This window comes from Camellia sinensis, chromosome 1 (genome assembly GCF_055761805.1).
Source record: "Camellia sinensis isolate YWXY chromosome 1, ASM5576180v1, whole genome shotgun sequence".
Taxonomy (NCBI): Eukaryota; Viridiplantae; Streptophyta; class Magnoliopsida; order Ericales; family Theaceae; genus Camellia; species Camellia sinensis.
Genome location: NC_138961.1, coordinates 135,017,002 through 135,037,563, shown reverse-complemented (window position 1 = coordinate 135,037,563; position 20,562 = coordinate 135,017,002). Strand labels below are relative to the sequence as shown.

General features: G+C 43.9%; 1 pseudogene across 1 annotated transcript in view; it reads right to left on the bottom strand.

Annotated features, from left to right (window-relative positions):
* Positions 1-18,180, bottom strand: part of LOC114317670 (KIN17-like protein pseudogene) — a 32,045-nt pseudogene extending 13,865 nt beyond the window's left edge. The window contains exon 1 of the transcript XR_014339054.1: positions 16,843-18,180. The product of XR_014339054.1 is annotated as a KIN17-like protein pseudogene (transcript). The remainder of the gene's footprint in view (positions 1-16,842) is intronic.
* Positions 18,181-20,562: the final 2,382 nt, after the last annotated feature.

The window sequence follows — 20,562 nt, the reverse complement described above, 5'->3', positions numbered from 1 at the left end:
TAATGAAATTAAACATGCGGTCTACGCAATCAAAACATGCGATCTACGCAGGTAATGAAATTAAACATGCGGTCTACGCAATCAAAACATGCGGTCTACGCAGGTAATGAAATTAAACATGCGGTCTACGCAATCAAAACATGCGGTCTACGCAGGTAATGAAATTAAACATGCGGTCTACGCAATCAAAACATGCGGTCTACGCAGGTAATGAAATTAAACATGCGGTCTACGCAATCAGAACATGCGGTCTACGCAGGTAATGAAATTAAACATGCGGTCTACGCAGGTAATGAAAGTAATATGCGGTCTACGCAATCAAAACATGCGGTCTACGCAGGTAATGAAATTAAACATGCGGTCTACGCAATCAGAACATGCGGTCTACGCAGGTAATGAAATTAAACATGCGGTCTACGCAATCAGAACATGCGGTCTACGCAGGTAATGAAATTAAACATGCGGTCTACGCAGGTAATGAAAGTAATATGCGGTCTACGCAATCAAAACATGCGGTCTACGCAGGTAATGAAATTAATATGCGGTCTACGCAATCAAAACATGCGGTCTACGCAGGTAATGCAATTAATATGCGGTCTACGCAATCAAAACATGTGGTCTACGCAGGTATTGAAATTAAATATGCGGTCTACGCAAGTGAAGAAATGTACAATTACACAGCATAATTGAAATAATTTGTGGAGTTCACAAAGCATGAAAAGGATACAGGGCGGGACATTCTTCGCATGTATCGAGCGTTGCTCGCAGAAGTCGTGGCCTGAGGTCAACTCGAAGGTTCACGTTTCAAAGGTGTGCTTTCCCGTATTATGAAGGCGTCCAACGACATGGTTGACCCGAACAAAGATGTGGAAGGCGCGTTAACCGCAAGGGGAGTTTCACTGGTATCAATCCTGATACTTTGTTACCTCGCCATTCGGTGCTTTACTTTCCTTTTTTACTAGTAATTTAAGCACATTGCACTGCCTCAGGCAGGTTTTATTTTCTTTCTCAAAATTACAAATTTCGCAAAACACGTGATGGGAATAAAACAAAACATTTTATCCGAAAGAGATGTCGTATTTGAAAACTTCTTATGCATCGCATCGCAAGGTATCACACCACAATGTGAACGAATTTGAACTCATTTTGGAAATTTGCCACCGTAATAATCAGGTAGTGAACCGACTTACAACTCAACAAGCAAAACAAGGACATGATGCAACTAAACAAGTGTGAATACAACTCGATAAACAAATCAAGAGCTCAAAGAGGGCGAAATACAACTCGATAAGCAAATGTTCAAAACTCAACAAGCAGACAGGCGTGACTCTGCAAGAATCGGTCGCCGGGGAGGGGTTGGAGGTGGTGAAGCTCCCCAATTCTTAGCAAAACAGCTCAGAAAACCAGAAGGAAGCCCATCGGCTTGGAGTAGAGACCACCGGCTGCAAGGAGTGGTTACCGGCCATATGCCTGTTTTGTCGGCAAACTAAAATGGCCGGTCGGCAGATATTTTTTGGCCGGCCGGCACTAAACGAGGGGATCAGCAGAGTGTTGACACCTGTCCCCCACTCAACCTTATCTCCTACAAAAGATCCTAGCTTCGTAGTTCTCATCATTTTCACACTGATTTGCTTCAATGGAAGAGTTTCTTGCTCAAAACCTCACAGCTTGGGTTGCTAGCTTGGATGGCTCGGAAAAGGTGAATTTCCGGGGTTTCGGCATAAATGCACTATTCACTTTAGGTCGTACCCCGTTACACCTCCCGTTTCTTCATGCCGCGGCAAGATTTTGGAATCCGGTGACACACGTCTTCAGCTTCGCTGGTCAAGAGGTATGTCCTACCTTTGAAGACTTCCAAGCCTTAATGGAGTCCGAGCGCGGCGAGGAGCTCCTACCCCAACTTAATTTTGGCCATGCCCAATCCTTAGGGCGCATGTGTGGACTCAGCATGCGCGATGCCCGGTCCCTGATTTGTGACGGGATGTTGGATATTCCGAGCTTGGCTAGCCGATTTTCTGATGCTGGCGATCGCAACAACCATCACTGGCAAGGCTTCCGGCGACATGCCCTCTGTTTGTGCATGCTGTCCCATTTCCTGTTTGCCTCAGGCTCTGGATGGGCTAGTGTCCGGCTGACTGAGGTTGCCCAAGGCTTGAAGGAGGGCAAGAGCTGTATTGCCATGACTCTGGCTGAGACGCTAATGGGTTTAGACGCCTTTTATCGTCATGAGACAACTAGATTGGCGGGGAGTCCACTACTACTACAGGTAATGTTTCCCACCCAATCTCGCATTTATGTATTGCTCATGTCACTCGGCCCTCAAGCTCGATCTTTTTCTCACAAAACCCCATTCTCACTTTTCTCTCCTCGTACATCTCTCTATTCTTTATTCTCTCATTTTTCAATCCCTCCCCAGGTATGGTTGATGGACAAACTGCAGGTCGTGGACTCCTGCCCAGCATATTCAGCTCGCGGCTATTTCTTCCGGCATCGTCTAGTCAATGCCTTGGATGAGGAATGGTGGTTCGCTTGGATGTGCCACTTGTCCGCAGACCGTATTGCTTGGCGGTGCCCTTGGCTGAACCTTCCGGCGATGAGTTATAACATGCCTCGGCAAACCGGGATTCAACTGGTTGGTCTCACTCACTGTGTGTTCTACTTCCCATTTCGGATTCGATGCCAATTTGGCCATGATCAGACCTGCCCGCCAGAGGGGATAGAGTATCCTGCTACATTCCCGGCCCGAGGGGCACAGCTTGCTTGGCAAGCCACCGCGTGGAGGATGAGAGAACTCCTGGCTCCCGCTCCTACTTTCAGTTGCACTTTATCTGACGAGTGCATGGACTGGCTCAACGAAGAAGCACAGATTGGGCCCAGCTTGGCATCAGAGGCTTCGACCAGCTCTGGGAGGGGGCGCAGGAACACCTGATTTGACTATGCCCCAGATTTATTGCTTTATTAGTACTTTTCAAGTTTTCTTTATGAATGTAATAAAAAGCAACTTCAATTGTGTACAAGAGCAGGAGGACTCTGTTTTGAAATCAATGAAATTGAAAGTTGTGGTACTGAAAATTTTCCACTTTGGTCCAAAAATGGTCAAAGTTGTAAAAAGATTATTTGAACAAAGTCAGCTTCCATTAAAACTTTTCAAAGATATTCTCGATATGGATCAGAACTGGACACGCCTGAGATCTGTCACTGAGATGCACAACCCCAGATCCCTGAAACTGGAAAGTTGCCCCTAGTCTGAAGAGCGTCGCAGCACTGCATAGCAACGGAAAGTTGCCCCTAGTCTGAGTAGCACTGTACTGGGGATTCCAACGAATGCTGATGAACAAAGATGATTAAGATGATCAAATGGACAAAGTTGATCGGGGAAGTGTTATGGCTGAACTTCAGGATGAAGCTGCCTACGTATCCCAAACATGGGAATCAAGCCTTACGTAGTTCCGGTTAAGGTTCGCTCGAGTATTTTCACTCTCCTTTTGCGCTCTAACTTTTGCCAAGGCCGCCCTTTGCGGGTTTTCAGCCTTGCGAGCTCAGTTTTTATATTTTCTAATTTTTTGTGCTCTAACTTTTGCCTAGGTCCCCCTTTTGGGTTTTCGGCCTAGCGAGCCTCTCAAGGATAGTATTTCTTCAACTTGTCCATGTTGATCGGTTGAGAGAATTCTAAGCCATCTAAGTCCATTAGAACCACAGCTCCACCTGACCAAATAGCTTTGATGATGTAAGGACCAGTCCAATTAGGTCTGAACTTGCCCCTTGGGTCGTGGATGGGAGCTCGGCTGTCCTTGAGCACCAAATCCCCTTCCTTTAGATTTCTGGACTTAACCTTCTTGTTAAAAGCCCGAGCAATCCTGCGTTGATAACTCTGAACGTGGTACAGTGCTTTCAACCTTCTTTCGTCAAAGAGCATAAGTTCCTCGAACCTGCTCTGCTGCCAATCTGCCTCAGCTATCTGACACTCGGCCAATACCCGTAAAGACGGAACCTCAATTTTGATGGGTAGAACGGCCTCCATTCCATAGACCAATGAATACGGGGTCGCTCCGGTAGAAGTTCTAATTGAAGTCCTGTAGCCCCACAGAGCAAACGGCAACTTATCTGGCCAATCTCGGTAGGTCTCTACCATCTTCCGCAGTATGTGCTTGATGTTCTTGTTAGCGGCCTCAACTGCTCCGTTGGTTTGCGGCCGGTATGTAGATGACTTATGAAAAGCCACGTTATATTTTTCCAACAAGTCGACCACTTCTTTCTTAAAGTGGGATCCGTTATCCGAAATAATCTCGTTCGGTACCCCGTAGCGACAGATGATGTTATTTCTGATGAACTTTGCGACGTGCGACGCCTTCAACACCGCGTATGATTGGGCCTCGACCCACTTTGTGAAATAATCTATCGCTACCAGGATGTACTCATGTCCGTTTGACCCCTTCGGGGTAATAGCTCCGATCACATCAATCCCCCAAACGGAAAATGGCCACGGGGAAGTCATGTTGTACAGTTTGGATGGGGGGATGTTCATACGGTTTGCATGGATCTGGCATTTGTGGCATCGCCGAACAAAGCCGATACAATCCTCCTCCATGGTTGACCAGTAGTAGCCCTGTCTAAGGATCTTTCTAGCCAGCATTACTCCATTCATGTGTGCACCGCACTCTCCTCCGTGGATGGCCTCCATCAGGCGCTTTGACTCTTCAGCTTCTACACAGAGCTTATGCATTCCCAGATGACCCCTTTTGTACAGCTTACCCCCGCAAATGATAAACTGAATAGCCATTCTTCTGATGGCCCTCTTATCCTTGGCATTTGCCCCTAGTGGATACGTCTCCTTTTCTAAGAAGTTCCAAATGTCGTAGTGCCAGGGGTTGTCGTCTTGAGCCTCATCTATGGCGGAAATCGACTCGTATGCTGGTGCGAACTTCTGATCAATGATGACTGGACGCATCCGGACTCCGGACGGGATGTCTATCATGGAAGATAGAGTTGCTAGTGAATCTACGAACCTGTTGTTCTCTCTTACGAGGTGGGTGAAATTTAGCTTTTCGAACCGAGGAATTAACAAGTCCAAGGTTTGGTGGTAAATTATCATCCTTTCCTCCTTGACCTTCCAGTCTCCTTTTGCTTGAGACACAACAAGATTCGAGTCCCCAATGACATCCAATCGTCTTACCCCTAATTCTAGGGCTGCTTCCAGACCAGCAATACATGCCTCATACTCTGCTTCATTGTTCGAGACTCTGAACTGGAGTTTGAATGCTAAGGGGATACGGGAATCGTCAGGCGCTATCAACAACACCCCTATCCCATACCCATACTGGTTTGACGCTCCGTCAAAGTACATCGTCCAAGTTTCATCTTCAATGTGCAGAATGGCTTCATCTAGGAATAGGTACTCAACCGCTTCATTCCCCTCAACCGGGTGGTCGGCAAGGAACTCCGCTACCGCTCTTCCTTTCACTGACTTGCGTGTTACATACTTCAAGTCAAATTCGGAAAGCAATAGCAACCAACGAGCTAGCCTACCCGTAAGTGCTGGTTTCTCGAAAAGATATTTGATGGGATCCAAACGTGAAACCAACATTACAGAGTGAGCTAACAGGTAGTGCCGCAGCTTCCTGGTAGCCCATACTAAGGCCAAGCAAGCCTTCTCTAACGGTGTGTAGCGGGTCTCGTAATCCAGCATCTTCTTGCTCAGATAGTAGATGGCCCTTTCCACTTTGTCTTATGACTCCTGTGCGAGCATGCAGCCCATGGTAGTCTCAGTTACCGAGAGGTACAATATCAACGGCCTTCCCGGCTCTGGTGGTGACAACACGGGTGGGTTCTGTAGATACTCTTTGATCTGTTCAAAAGCTGCTTGACATCGGCCGTCCCATTGGAATTTCTTCCCTTTCTTCAAGAGACCAAAAAGTGGTTCACAAGTCAAGGTTAATTTAGAGATAAACCGTCTTATGAATTGCACTTTACCTAGAAAGCCTCGCACCTCCTTTTCAGTCCTTGGTGGTGGCATTTCTAAGATGGCCTTGATTTTGGAAGGGTCGACCTCGATGCCCCTTTGCGTAATCAGAAACCCTAGCATTTTCCCTGCTGTAACACCAAAAGTACACTTCTGGGGATTCAGCCGCAGCCGAAATTCTCTGATCCTCTGAAAGAATTTTTGTAAGGCGGTGTAGTGGCCCTCTCTTTCTTTGGACTTGACAATCATGTCGTCCACATACACCTCGACCTCTTTGTGGATCATATCATGCAATATTGTAGTCGCTGCCCGTTGATAAGTAGCTCCCGCATTTTTCAGCCCAAATGGCATCACTCTGTAGCAATATGTACCCCACGGGGTAGTGAATGCAGTCTTCTCCCGGTCTTCGGGTGCCATGACTATCTGATTATAGCCTGAAAAGCCATCCATAAACGAAAGCAAGGCATGTCCTGCCGTGAAATCTATCAATTCATCAATGTGCGGCAAGGGAAAGTCGTCCTTCGGACTGGCCCTGTTCAAATCCCTGAAGTCTACACAGACCCGAATTCTGCCGTCTTTCTTCGGCACCAGAACAATGTTAGGCAACCAGGTCGGGTACTCGGATACCAGCAGGAAGCCTGCGTCGATCTGCTTGGTTACCTCTTCCTTGATCTTAATGGCCCAATCAGGGCGGATCCTTCTGAGCTTCTGCTTGACAGGTCGGGCCTCGGGATCAAGAGGGATCCGGTGCTGTACAATCTCAGGATCGATTCCAGGCATGTCTTCGTAGGACCACGCGAAAACATCTTTGAAATCTTTTAATAAAGCGACTAAGCGCTCGCGTTCCTCAGAAGACAACGTGGACCCGATCTGGACCAGCCGCGGGTCCTTCTCAGTACCAACATTCACAGTAGTGATTTCATCCATTAAGGGTTTAACAAACCTTTCCTGCTCTTGATCAATTAACCGTTGCAAAACCGGAGGAATTTCTTCCTCGTCGTTTTCATCAAAATTTTGAAAATCCTGATTTAAGCAATAAATCAAAGGCACAGAAAAATACTCCGAAACCACATTCACGTCGTTCTCATTAAATACTTCCGAGTCATCGGATTCCTCTGTTACAACAGATTCAAAAGAAAATGAAAAAGACGACCTAGACAGGACTGTGGCATCCGGGTTATCACCCCCAGGAATACCGGACTCAGACTCAGTCGAGCTGGAATCTGATTCCGACGTACAAGATTCGGTAGAATCAGATTCCGGCTCACTACCTGACCCGGTGCTGCTAGATAAAAATCCTTCTTCATATTGCCAGATGAGAGAAGGTGCGATGGATGCATCCAAAATAGCTGATGGTTGGCCCGCAGCCGCTTCATTCCCAATCACACATACCGAGGAGCCATCCCCCAAGCACTTCTATTCGATCGGAGAATCTGAAAGCAGACACGCCAGCGCTGCCCCCATTTCATCTTCAGCGTCCTCAGACTGCACCTCCTTACTTTGCTCAGCCTCAGCCAATAGATCCGCCTGCCCTTCGGCGATGTCATCCTCAGGTAACTGTAAATCAAAGAAGATCTCAAATCCTGGCACGCGCTTCTTCTCCGCGTTGAACCACGGCTCTGGGAAGCCACAAAACGGAAAGTCCTCCCCCTCTCGGACGAAGCGTCCGTTTAGGGTCCCCCGAATGGGCTGGTGCATTAAGTCAAAGGGCTTCCCCATCTGTTTCGCCCTGGCCCTTCCGGCCATTTCCTTTCCTTTCCTTATCCAATCCTCTTTGGTGGGTAGGTAGCCCAAGCCAAAGGTATGTGGGTTATGTGGCACTTCGGCCAATGCTGCGGTGCCCTTCCGACCGCTCTTGCCTAATCCCATCCTAGGGATGTGCTGGAGTTTGTTCATGAGATAGACTGCTTGGGCACTGGCATATACCCCTTCATTAGCTGCCATGATGTTCTGTACGACCCGAGCCTCAGCCAAGGTAAAGCCCGATATAAACACATCTTCCACACCGTGTTCGATTTCTAGAACAGGCGTAGACACTTCCGGTGGCGGATGAATTGACGAGTTTCCAAAAACAATGGCTACTCCCTTCCCATAGGGGTATTTCACCACTTGATGTAGGGTAGAGGAGACCGCCTTTACCTGATGCAGCCATGGCCGCCCCAAAAGCAGGTTGAATGTTGCAGGAACCTCCAAGACGTGGAAATCTATCTCGTGTTGTCCCGGTCCAACCTTTGTTTGAATCTTAACTGTCCCCATTACCTCTCGGCTTGTGTTGTCATATGCCCGAATCACCTGGGCCGTTGGCACGAAATCTGCGACTTTCAAACCAATCGCATAAGCTGTTCTTGCCGGACAAACGTTGATGGCGGACCCCGTGTCAACAAGCACCACGGGTATCCATTTATCTCTGCACTCGACAGAGATGTAGAGCGGCTTGTTATGGTTCGCACCCTCAGGTGGCAATTCTTTATTAGAAAAACTCAATGCCGGGGAACTTCCTCCCGAAAAGACTAAGCCCACCAGCTGCTCGGGCGTGGTGTCTATGGAAAGTTTGGCTTTGTCCATGGCTGAAAGGACAGCCTGCCTATGTACTCGAGAAGCCATAAGCAGTCCCCAGATGGAGATGTCTGCTTGTATCTTTTTCAATTGTCTCAACACGGCCTCGTCTTCGAGCTGCCTCTCCTTTTGTCTCTCTACTTCATTATCTTTCCCAGACGCCTCTGGTTGATCTAGGTGTGGAGGCTTGAAATACCGTCCACTCCTAGTCATGTGACCGACTTCGCCGATATACCAGGTATCATCTGGTTGGTTACCTTCCCAATCCTCGTCCATGTGGGCAAGACATAGATCGTCGTCTTCCCACCACATACCATCTGCGGCTGACAGGCATCTGTCTGGTTCTGTCACAACTGTCCCGATACTTGCAGTACCTCTTATCCCTATGCTCGCGGCATTCTCCATTTCCGTGCTTGTGGCAGTTTCGACCCCCACGTGGCCTTTTGCTTTCCTGATCCTCTCAGAATCTTCGAATTTCTCCCGTTCTGGCTGTGTCAATGCAGTAGATTGCTCACTGATCCTTGTACTCAAAATGCTCCATTCCTGAGCGAAACTCTCGACACCGGCGCTCTCCGGCGATATATTCTGTTCTTCGACACTCCCGGCCATTGTGGACATTCCCGCCTCTGCCGGGCCTTGTTCTGACTGAAACTCCCCTACTACATCTGGCTGATCGTCTAACCATCCCGTGGCCTCCGCCGATTCTTCATAATCGAACCAGTTGATGGCTGAGTTTTCTGGATCTTGGTTATCATAAAATTGGAACTGGGCAAGACCTTCTTCTACGATTGCCAAATCATCCGTTCCCTGTTCTGGTCTGTCCCCTCGGATTACACACAGCTCTCCCCCAACTGGGAATTTGACATCTGGTCTATTCTGGCCCACTGGTGAAATGTAGTCACTCGGACTGTAAGCATTCCCAGTATCACTCCCAGATTCCGCAGACTCTGGTTTGACAACCTCTTTCCTGTTCTCGATGGTTACCACCACTGGCTTGGGTTGGGTTATAGAGACATCCATCATGCACAAATCGGCGCAATCAGGGAGGAGAACTTTCGGCTTAGGTAGGTAGGAGGGTGTGATATAGATACTAGTTTCGTAGGATGCGACCCTAGTGTGGATGAAATTGATTCTTTTGGGTGGTGGAACCTGGTTATGTGTGGGGAGAGGATTTGTAGTAACATTGGGTTTCTCAGGGGGTAAAATCACCCCATTATCAATGAGATCTTGAATCTCATGACGCAATCGAAAGCACAGGTCGGTGTCGTGACCGTGCTGCTGGTGGAACGCACAATACTTGGCTGGATTGTGGGTGGCGGGTAGTCTTTCAGGTAAGGGCCGCGGCTCTAGGGGCTTCAGATGCCCTTTTCTGATCAAAACCCCCAAAGCTTTGGACAGGGGCATATAAAGTGGAGCGAAGGTTCTGGTATTTCTGGGAGGGTATTTGGTTGTTTGTGAGTAGCTTCCGGACGCACCGGAGAATGGCGTGGCTGCTGTGTTTCTTGGGGAAGGGTTAGTGGTGACCATACTCACTTTGGAGGTCCTGGTAGTCGTAGCGCCGCTCGGGCCTGCATTAGTATTACGGTTGAAATTTCTGCGGGGTTGCTCCCGGTCATTATCAATCCACCCTTGTCTTAAGGCGTCCTCGATCTGTACCCCCATTTCATGCAGATCAGCAAAGGTAGGAAAGGGGACTACAATCATCTTTTGCATTAGCCTCAGCTGGAGATTGCACACAATCATCCGAATCTGGTCCTTGTCCGTGGGTCTTAAGGTCATCATCGAAGCCTTAGCTCGCCATCTGGTTACAAATTCCGAGAAACTCTCCTTGGGTTATTGCCTCGTTGTCTCGAGATCCCGGGTCGTGATCTCTATTTGTGTGTTATATGAGTACTGCAGGATGAAGGCCTCAGCCATCTCGTCCCAACTTCTTTTGACGTCATCCTCCAACTTGGCATACCATGCGGACGCCACACCTGACAGGGTATGGCCAAATAAAGACAACTTCTGCAATCTGGTGAGGCCCATTGGCCTTAGGACGTCTGAAAATAGTCGCAGGTGTACCATGGGATCCTCAGATCCGTCAAAACGATCAATTTGGGGCATCTTAAACCTATCTGGCAGCGTCACAACTGTGTCGATGTATCCGTCCCCAATGTCCGGAATGGACTTCGCGCCTTGAGATTTCTTGAACAGCTTTTCAAGCTTGTGCATTTTTAACGTCATGGGGTCTACCTCAGACTCAAAGGGAGAATCCGATAAATTGATGGGAGTGGGTGCCTTGGATTGTTGAGGCGGAATCGGGGGTGGAGCCGGCCCTGTTGGGATGTCCGTGTCTTCTTGGACATTCCGGGCGTTTGGCGTCTCTTCGGGTATTGGAACCCTTAATGGGGGAGGGATTTGCTGTGAAGGTGATGCCCCAGTTTGCTGTTGCAATCTCCCAATTAAATCTGTTTGCTCACTCATAACTGTGGCTTGTTGTCTGGCGAATTCTGCCTGTCGGGCAGCATCCTGCTGCATCATTTTCATGCTTTCTTGGAGTTGGCGCACCATCTCTTCTAAATTGGCCATGCTGCCCTGTTCTGACTGAGTTGTCGTTGTATGCTCCCTTTCTGCGGGTGAAACAGGGTCCTGATCTCTACTATACACAGGTGGGGTAGATAAAGCCCTTTGTACTGACTGTGGAACCGATGTCCTCTGTCTAGTTGCCTTCCGTTTAGTAACCGGGGGTAGAGAATGGTACACCGATTGTCCTTCTATCAGATCCTCAGATCGATGGAGTCGACGACCTCTGATCCAGAGTGCTTGGGGAATATCTACCGGGTTGGAAGCAATGATGCTAAACTACCTAGCAAAAAGATAAATAAAGCAATAAATAAACTAACAGTCGGACAGCATAACGGCATAAGATAAACACAAAATACACAGTTGGATATGCGTAATACATAATCGGGGTACCGAACACCCTATTCCTCAATACTGATCATTGTTCCCCGAAAAATATCTGTTCCCAAAACTGAACCCTGATATCCGCAGATAACTGATTCTCCTAAACTGATACTGATACCCTCAGGCCTGATGCCCAGACTTGCAAACTGGTATGGACATTTCCCTGTAGAAATACATTCTAAAAGCACATAGCAAGTAAAGAGAGCCAAAACACCCTTACATTAGGATAGGGTTTCCCTGTCCTATTTTGTCAGGAGCTAGGGTTTCACTATGCACGCAGCAATTCTCAAACAACCTAATATCGGGTAAGCAGCCTGTCCTAATTTGGAATGGTCACTATGGATCCGAATATGAACTAGGTCGAATGGTCAAAAAGGGTGCCCCGGTAAACCGGGATTTGTGTTCCCATGCTGTCAGAGCCCATAGCCGATCAGCCTTACGGACATGCCTTGACAAGACAAGCCTCCGGCAAACCGTTCAGGAATGGCAAATGGCAAACACTGTATTCCTAGGCGCACCAATGCACATGCAATGCAAAGAAACACACAAAGGAGATCAAAACAGGATATCACGAGTTCGAGTCAAGCTCTCTAAATTCCCCAGCAGAGTCGCCAGAAACTGTAGACGCGCCCGAGGGCCTCATGCTACAGTTCGAACTCAATTTGTGTCACGTTTCTTAATCTGAACCAAAGAGTCCAAATCTGGCAAATCGTTTTGAGAAACAGATTTTTGAAAAAGTAGTGCCAAACATGGACTGCTTTGCCAGATACAGAGTCGCCACCTAAATATTTTAAAATGGGGAAATTTAGGAAACCCTGACTCGGTGCCGAAGGCCACATGTCCGTCATCACCGGAGTTTGTCTCAGCTCGGGAGCTTGGGTACGATCGGGGAAGGTCAGCTATGAGCACCCCCTTTCGCCCGGTCCGAAGACCGGCCTCTACTAACCGTGATATCCGATTTTGAAAACTTTATGTGTTCTTAAACCAATTGTTAGCCTAGAATTACTATGTTAAGCGCGCAGCAAACAAGTATAGGCCAAACCGCCCAAATTGGAACAAAGCATTTCATGTTTGTTTTGAAAATGGTTTGCTACTCGTAAGCAGGCTAAAATGCAGGTTTTGCCACCCTCAAGTGGGCTTTTGGAAAAGATGATTTTGCCACTACCTAGTGGGCTTAAAAAAATTGTAGTTTTAATGCATTATCCCAATTTAAGCAATTTGACCTCCACCCACAGGCATTCAAGCAGTTTATCTCATGTAAGCACTTAGCCGCATGGTAGACATACTATCATGGCAACACCCACACGCATGCTGGATGCTAAAGCATAACTACTTACATTGTACTCCGTGCCAAAACAGTAAACTAGTTAGCAAACATGCATGTCCTAGTTCATGTTAAAATGACTAATGCATCGCATGCGAAAATGTAATTAGAGTAGGCTCGGTTAACCTAAATATGGCATATGAGATGCAACCAATTGATTCACGTATTCAATTTGGAATTTGAAGTACGAATGCAGTTAGCATGATGTACCGAGCCTAATGCGTGTAATACAAATGCATGAATGCACGCATGCATAGCATAAGGTATGCTAATTTCAAAAAATGCCCTAATCTACCATCATAAGCAGGTAAATAAAAGGGAAGAAAGAAATGGGGATTGGAAGACATACACACACTCACCCACACTTATTACATGTTTACCCTCACTCAGAGGGTCCAAATGAATATTACAGTCCCAAAATAATAAATAAATAAAATTATTACAAAATTTCGAATTTAATTTAAAAGAAAAGATAGCAAGGGAGGAAAAGAGGGTAGCCGCAGCCTCTGCCTCGGGACGTGCGAACGATGCATGCTCGAATCCGTCTCGCCCGGAAAACCCGCACTGTACTCCTGCTGCCTCTGTTTGTACTGCCTTGTCTTTCTGAAAATTGCCAAAGTACTGGAGCAGGTTCCTTATATCCTGCAGGGCACCACCGGCCGGGCAGAATTTCCACCGGCACTCCACAATTTCCATCGGCACTCCAGAGATTCATCGGCACTCCATAGATTGCCGGTCGGCACAAAATTCTGCCGGTCGGCAGAAACTTCCTACAGAAGACAATTTGACAGCAAACAGAGAACAGACAGTGCATGGCATGGGATTTTCAGGTACATGTGGGCATGGTTGTGCTTCTTATCATGCTTTGAACTCAAAGAAGCATGACCTTCGATCCTTGAGCCATCAATGGTGCATGATGACTCAAGGGATCGAATTCGCCACTTAATATGAAGATGCATGCAACGAAAACAATGAAATCCGAAACCTTATCATGGCGAAGTCAAAGGCGTCGGGGACCGAAAGTTAAGGCGCGTTGCATCACTTGTGGTATGAACGCCCCCCAACTCCCACACTTGGTTTGACACCCCAAACCAAGTAATGCAATGCATGTTATGCAAAACATGGCTCAAAATGCAACATGATATCAATGTGCAAGGTATGCCAAGAATCATGCAACTAATATGGCAAGCATGCAATATTAGACATACAAGACACAAATGTGATGCAAACACGGACGCTTTGAGCAATAGAATCATCATGCTACAACAACATATGAAGCAATCACACATCAATCATGAAGCAATCATGCAAAGATGGCTTAAAATGGCAAAGGGGCAGACCCTCACCCTCCTCAAAACAGTGGCCAAAAGTGTTCGATAGATGGACCAATGTTCATGCCAACATGCAAACTAATGGTCCCAAGGCTAAGGCACAAAAAGGAAGGCATTTCACCCTCACTAACATGACCACCCATGGCATGATTGGGGCAAGCAAAAACAGAATTTTAATATGTAAAGTAAGGCTCCAAACCCTCCTAGTATGGCAGCTAAGATGACTCCCAAGATGCACATGCACTAAGGCCCATGTATAGGCAAAAAAGGGGACACCTTCAAGACATAAAAGAGGCCATGCATGCACACATACAAGCGTGATTTTTGGACTGAAATAGCATGGCAAACAACCTCCACTCATCAAAGTAGACCAACTAAGGCACTTATGACTCATATACTTGAGGGCTCACAAGCCAAAATGCATAGCAACCATAACAAACATGCCAAACATGGCCAAGTTGATAACCAACAGATTTTAAGCATGGAAAAACAATGCTAAATGCTTCATGGAACCAAGCAAACACACACAAGAATCATGGCCTAATCATGAGATACAATTCTAAGCAAAATGGAGCAATACAAAGCAAGTATTACAAGCATACAAGGAGGCCCAAATCCGGCCAAAAACAGAGATCCCACATGACCTAAAAACACCCAAAAAGTTCTGAAATGGAGCAAAAACCAAGCAAGCATGCATGTCACCCTTTTGAGCTCAAAATGCAAAGAAAAAAAAAACATAAAGGGAGAGGGGTGTCCCTCCCCTATGCAAGACTTCAAACCAACTTTTTAAACACCAAAAAAAGAACTGGATTTTAGTGATGAAAAGATCAAAATGCTGAAGTGAACAAAACCTTATCAAAGAGGCACCAAAATGGACCAAACAAGGCCTATAAGGGTGGGTTTGCACTCAAACCACAAAGTGACCTTAATGAAAGTGCTAGAGCAGGAAAATATAAGCCTTTTTCATGTTATACATAAGAGCTAAAACAGCAAGCAAGATAGGTAGAAAACTATTGCAAGTTTGGGGAATAAAAAACAAGATGCTCACCCTTGAAGAACCCTTGAAGAACAAATGGTCTAGCCCTCTTCTTTTGATCAAAACCAGTCCAAAAACTCAAGAAACAACCCCCCAAGTCCCTCAATCTCGGAATAAGGTGTAATGGTGTGTGTAATGGTGCAAAAGTAAGGTAAAAAACACCTTTTTAGCTAAGAAACACACACAAAGGGAGAGAGGGATGGAGGTATAGAGATAATATGTATCTATATCTCTAAGGGCTGGTTTTTGCTTCTAAGAGTCTAACCTAGAACCAAGAGGAAGGCCCCTCTCTTATAGGACTCCCTCTTGCAAAGCTTATACAACAAGCTTGGCTAGAGGGAAATCCCTCCATACACGTGTATGGAGGGGGGGAGAGTTGGTGCCAGCTATCACAGCTGGCACAAAATATCTCCATAAAGTGGATGAACAGTGGTCGGCTGCCCAAAAATGTCATTTCGACAAAAAACAGTGCCGACCGGCAACAAACTATGCCGACCGGCAATAAAATATGCCGACCGGCAAACAGAAGTGCCGATGGAAGAAAAAGACCAGCCGGTGGCCTCCAGCCACTGCCGGTGGTGTGTGGGGATGTCTCACAAGGCATTCCCTACCCTCTCAAGGCAAAACACAAGTGTTCGGTGCAAAACCGGACACTAAACGGTCAAGTTCGGAGATTCTGAGGTAGGGCGCGCGAGCCGGGACCTCCGGGAACTCCAAACGAACACAAACATGGATGATCACCGAGTGCTCAAACGGTGACGTCCAAGTCTTGAGGACGGTCAAAAATGGGGTGTCTACACATAGATATGTTTTTTATCTAAATTTTTAAAATGACCGAATCTTTACAATTCACGATTCGATTCGATTCGCGATTCGGTATAAGAACATTTCAATTCACGATTTGAATCCCGATTTGAAAACTATGGACAAAAGTAAAAGAGTACCTTCTACTTCAGATGTACAAAAAAATAACCAGACATCCACCTCATCATCTATTAGAATAGTTCAATCAACCTAGATAATTCGTGATAATTACTAATTGTTCCTTTCTCAATAGATGGGAGCAAACACCAGCAGTTATCAGTACTAAGTAGACAGACAGCTAATCAGCCACGCATGGCATCACCCTAAACCACAATTTATTGAAGAAGATAATACGGGTGTACATGCATTCTTGATATGCATGTAATTAACAGAACTAATATAGTGGACAGCCATGCATACAAATAAGATCAATAAATGGGTGAGCATCACGCATTCACAATTGACCTATATACCAAAATAGTTGCAAAAATTATTGAACTTACATTTCCTAGAAAGAGTTAATAATAAGTAGGTGAGCAGAAAAACAGCAGCCAATCATTTGAAACAATATTTGAACAACAATTATACAGGAAAGAGAACAAATTATCAGAAATTTAACACGACCAATCATGCTATAATCCTATTCTGAATAATAGTATAGCGAGGCATAAAACTGTAAATGAAATGATGATATTAAACGTTAAAACAGGTGTTTTGTGGTACTACAATTTTAGAATCACCAAGCTATACGTGAAAAAACATAAGCCTTTTCATGCAAAGTCTTGCTAAATTTCTTGAAAGATAAAAAAGCACTTGTTACAAATGCTTCAACAGAACATGAAATTACTTTTATTCAAATTGGCATGGGCTCATTCCAACTTACCAACCCAAAAGTAGCTGAAGGAGAAGAACAGAAAATTTCCCCATATACAATTAAGTAATCTCAACAAACAACTTTGCAGATGTCTTCATATTCAACAGCCTGAATCACCCTCTCATCGTATATTCCTTTCTCAATCTGAACCTTGGCACAGAATTTGTCTGTATCCACTGCTAGCAACCTTGCATTTGATCCGCGGTAAGCCCCATTAACTATCCTAACAATGCCTCCAATTTGTGGAATCACTGTTTCAAGCTCTTCCTGATCAACCCTGAGCACATGCTTAGTCTCAAACATCTCAATTTCCCCAACATATTTATCAATCAACTTGCGCACAACCCGCTTTTGCTTATAATACCCCTTCTCGGCCAATGCCTTGCTCATGACCTTTACAATGATTCCCTCACACAACCAATAATCATTCCTATTGATCCGCTCCTTCGCCTTCTATTCCTCTCTCATCAAATCATCCAACACCCCCGACCTATTCATACCCTTACTTTTCATTGAAATTCCGTTCTCTTTACCTTTCTCATTATTTGTATCGATCTCAGGTTCTTCAAATACCAACTTAGAACTCCCAACTTTCTCTTTAGCAATGAGTTTTGATAACGAAGACAAGCTAAGCACAATCTTCTCACCAGTCTCTGATTTTTCGAGTGGCTAGAGCTCAAACTCCAAAGGCAAAGCAGCCCCATTTTCCGCCCTTCCAATTTGACTCCTTATCTCTCTCCCTTGCTTCTCCTCATCTACTAGATCGGCCCTAGCTCGCTTACATTTCAACTTTTCCTTGAAAAGGGTCTCTGAATCTCTATCTATATATGTAATAAACCAGCCCTTTGGGGTCTCATCAACCTTGCACTTGCCAGTGCGCCTCAAATACTTGACAAACTCAGTCAAGGTAACCCACTGAGTCGAATTCATGTGAATATGGTGGCGATCAGCAATGTATTCGTTATAGACCACGGTGGTGGCAATGCGACTGAAGCAGTGGCTGCATTTGATGTGGTCGAGGAACTCTCTCTCGAACTCCTCGGAGTAGCCGTCGACGATTCGGTGGGGGTTTTGGCCAAAGACCTCCATCTGGCGCTGGTGGCTCTCGCTCATGCAGTGGCACTTGAACCCGTTCTCGTCCCGACATTGCTTCTGGTACATCTGGCAGTACCACCGAAGTTTCTGCAGACCCTTCGCCTTGATTCGATTCGCAATCGCCTTCGGAGTCAGTAATTCATTCTTGCCCATTGAAATTCTCAACCGAAACCAGGTTTTCTGAGTGCCCAAACGCAGGATTGATTGATTCAAAGCACGATTTCGATGATTAGCTGCAATAAACTTGAGAAAACCCTACCACCACTATGCACTGTTTGGTGTAACTGTTAAAACAATTTATAGAATATAACTTAACAGATTATAAATTATGACTTTAATTAAAAGTTATTAATCTGTTTTGTGTAACTGTTAGATTATAGATTTAAATTACTGAGTAGTGTTTGTTAAATAAGTTGTAAAATAACTTTTTCAATTAATTTTTATTTTTTATTTGTCTACATTTCTCATAAAAAATAATAATAATAATTTTTATTTTTTATTTGTCTACATTTCTCATAAAAAATAATAATAATAATTTATAGTCCATTTGAGTCTTTTTTCTATTTTTAAAAAAATAAAAATTAAAAAAATTTAAGAGTATAACCATAAATTAACATGTCCACAGCAGAAGCTGATAATCAGAAGCAAGGGGTGAGCACCTTCTCAGAATCAGTTTTTTTGAGTTAAAGTAGACTGTTAGAATTAGAAGCTGTTTGAAATAAGTTTAACCAAACAGTCCAAAATAACTTTTTCAAAGCTAAAAGCCATAAGTTGACTCTGAAAAGTTGAAACAAACACCCCCTATGTTTGGCAACTTAGTGGAAAAAAGAAAAGAAAAGAAAAGAAAAGAAAAGATTACTTAAGTAATTAATAAGAGAAAAGGAAAAAAAAAGAAGTTGTCGTGATTTTCTTTCTTTTTGTTTGGATAAGAAAAAAATAAAAGAAAAGAAATGATTGTGATTTCTCTTATTTTTGTTTGGTTAGGTTTTGTTAAGAGAAAAGAAAAGAAATTATTTATGTTATATTACCAAAATAATCTTTTTTATATTTTCAATCATTTTCTTTCTTTTATTTTTATAGGGACAAAATTGGAATTATGAAAATAGTGATTTTTTTTCTCTCCCAATCTCTCCACTTTTTGGGAGATTGAAAATGAGGTTTATAAGAGAAATGAGTTTCTCTCAATTTTTCTCTCTTTCTTTCCATTTCTCTCTAGTTAGGTTATCCAAACAAATAAGAGAAATACATATCATTCCTTTTCTTTTATTTTCTCTCCAAATCACTCAATCCAAACATAGCATAAATTTTCCAACATCAAAATATATGTAATATGTATGTTCATGCGCGTGTGTATCTATCTATCTATCTATACTATTATACTATCTATACTATTATTAAAAGCCAACATGAACTTTGGTGTCCTGAAACTTGGCTTAGAAATTTTTTTTTTTATTTTAGGAAAAATGACCATAACTTCTTAAATGATTATATTATTTTTACATTAATATCAGTTTGTAGTTAAGGATAATATGATAAATTCAAACCAATTAATTCCACTACCCCACGTTTCCCAACTGCATAGCAGTTCTAAATCAGTTTCAACATCTTCGAATTTTGTTTTGAACGACTGAAACCTTAGGGGGACAAAAACATTATTAGGAACAACTCCTTCTCGATCTCTTCTTCTAGCCAGCGAGAGCACAGCAATGAGGCTCTCCTGAGGGGATGACGACACATAGAGGAGTGAGAACCTAGAGAGAGAAAATACCTACATACAGATATGCATATATATACATATATGTATTTATGTATATGTAGAGAGAGAGAGAGAGATCATTGGTTTATTGAGTGCTTCCGAATAGGTATCGTTGTCTTCACTTCTACAAAAACCCACCATCATCGACAAGTCTCTTAGAACTTTGACAGGTAATGATATTGGGAAAGATTATTGAAAATGCTTACACTTGCAGACCAAGAGTAGGTCATGGCATTGGTGATATTGACTTCTCAAGGGTTGTTTGATTGGGTTTTGTATAAATTTATTCTTTAATAGTTTTTATTTCTTTATTACGTTCATTGCAAAAATAAAATAAAAAAATAAAAAGAATTGTACAGATTTTTTTATATATATTATCTTGATGAGTATATTTTTATTTTATTTGAGATAACGCAGAAATATATGAGAATGTGTGTATATATATCATATCAAATTCAAAAAAAAAATTATGCAATTGAATATATAAATTAAAAAAAAAAAACAAATTGAATGAGGATGTATTAAAATTTTTATCAATTGAAACGTAGTGTTCCTTAATTCAATTTTTATTGACGCAATCGCATAAATTTTTTTTAAAAAAAAAATTACACACGCATCGCGTGTGCCTTAACCGCTAGTTATAGTATAAAGTCAACACTCCCTTATGTGTCCTGAAGCTTTGTTGAAGGTTTTGTTTCTTATGTTGACACGTGTCTATTTTTTTATTTAAAATAAAAAAAAAATTAGATAGATAAGTGGAGAGGACTTGAACGTTAGACTTATGTCAAATGAATAAGACTCTTACCACTTGACAAGTATACAATATATAATAAATATTTTATTTTATTTTTATTTATTTGAATTGCACACGCATCGCG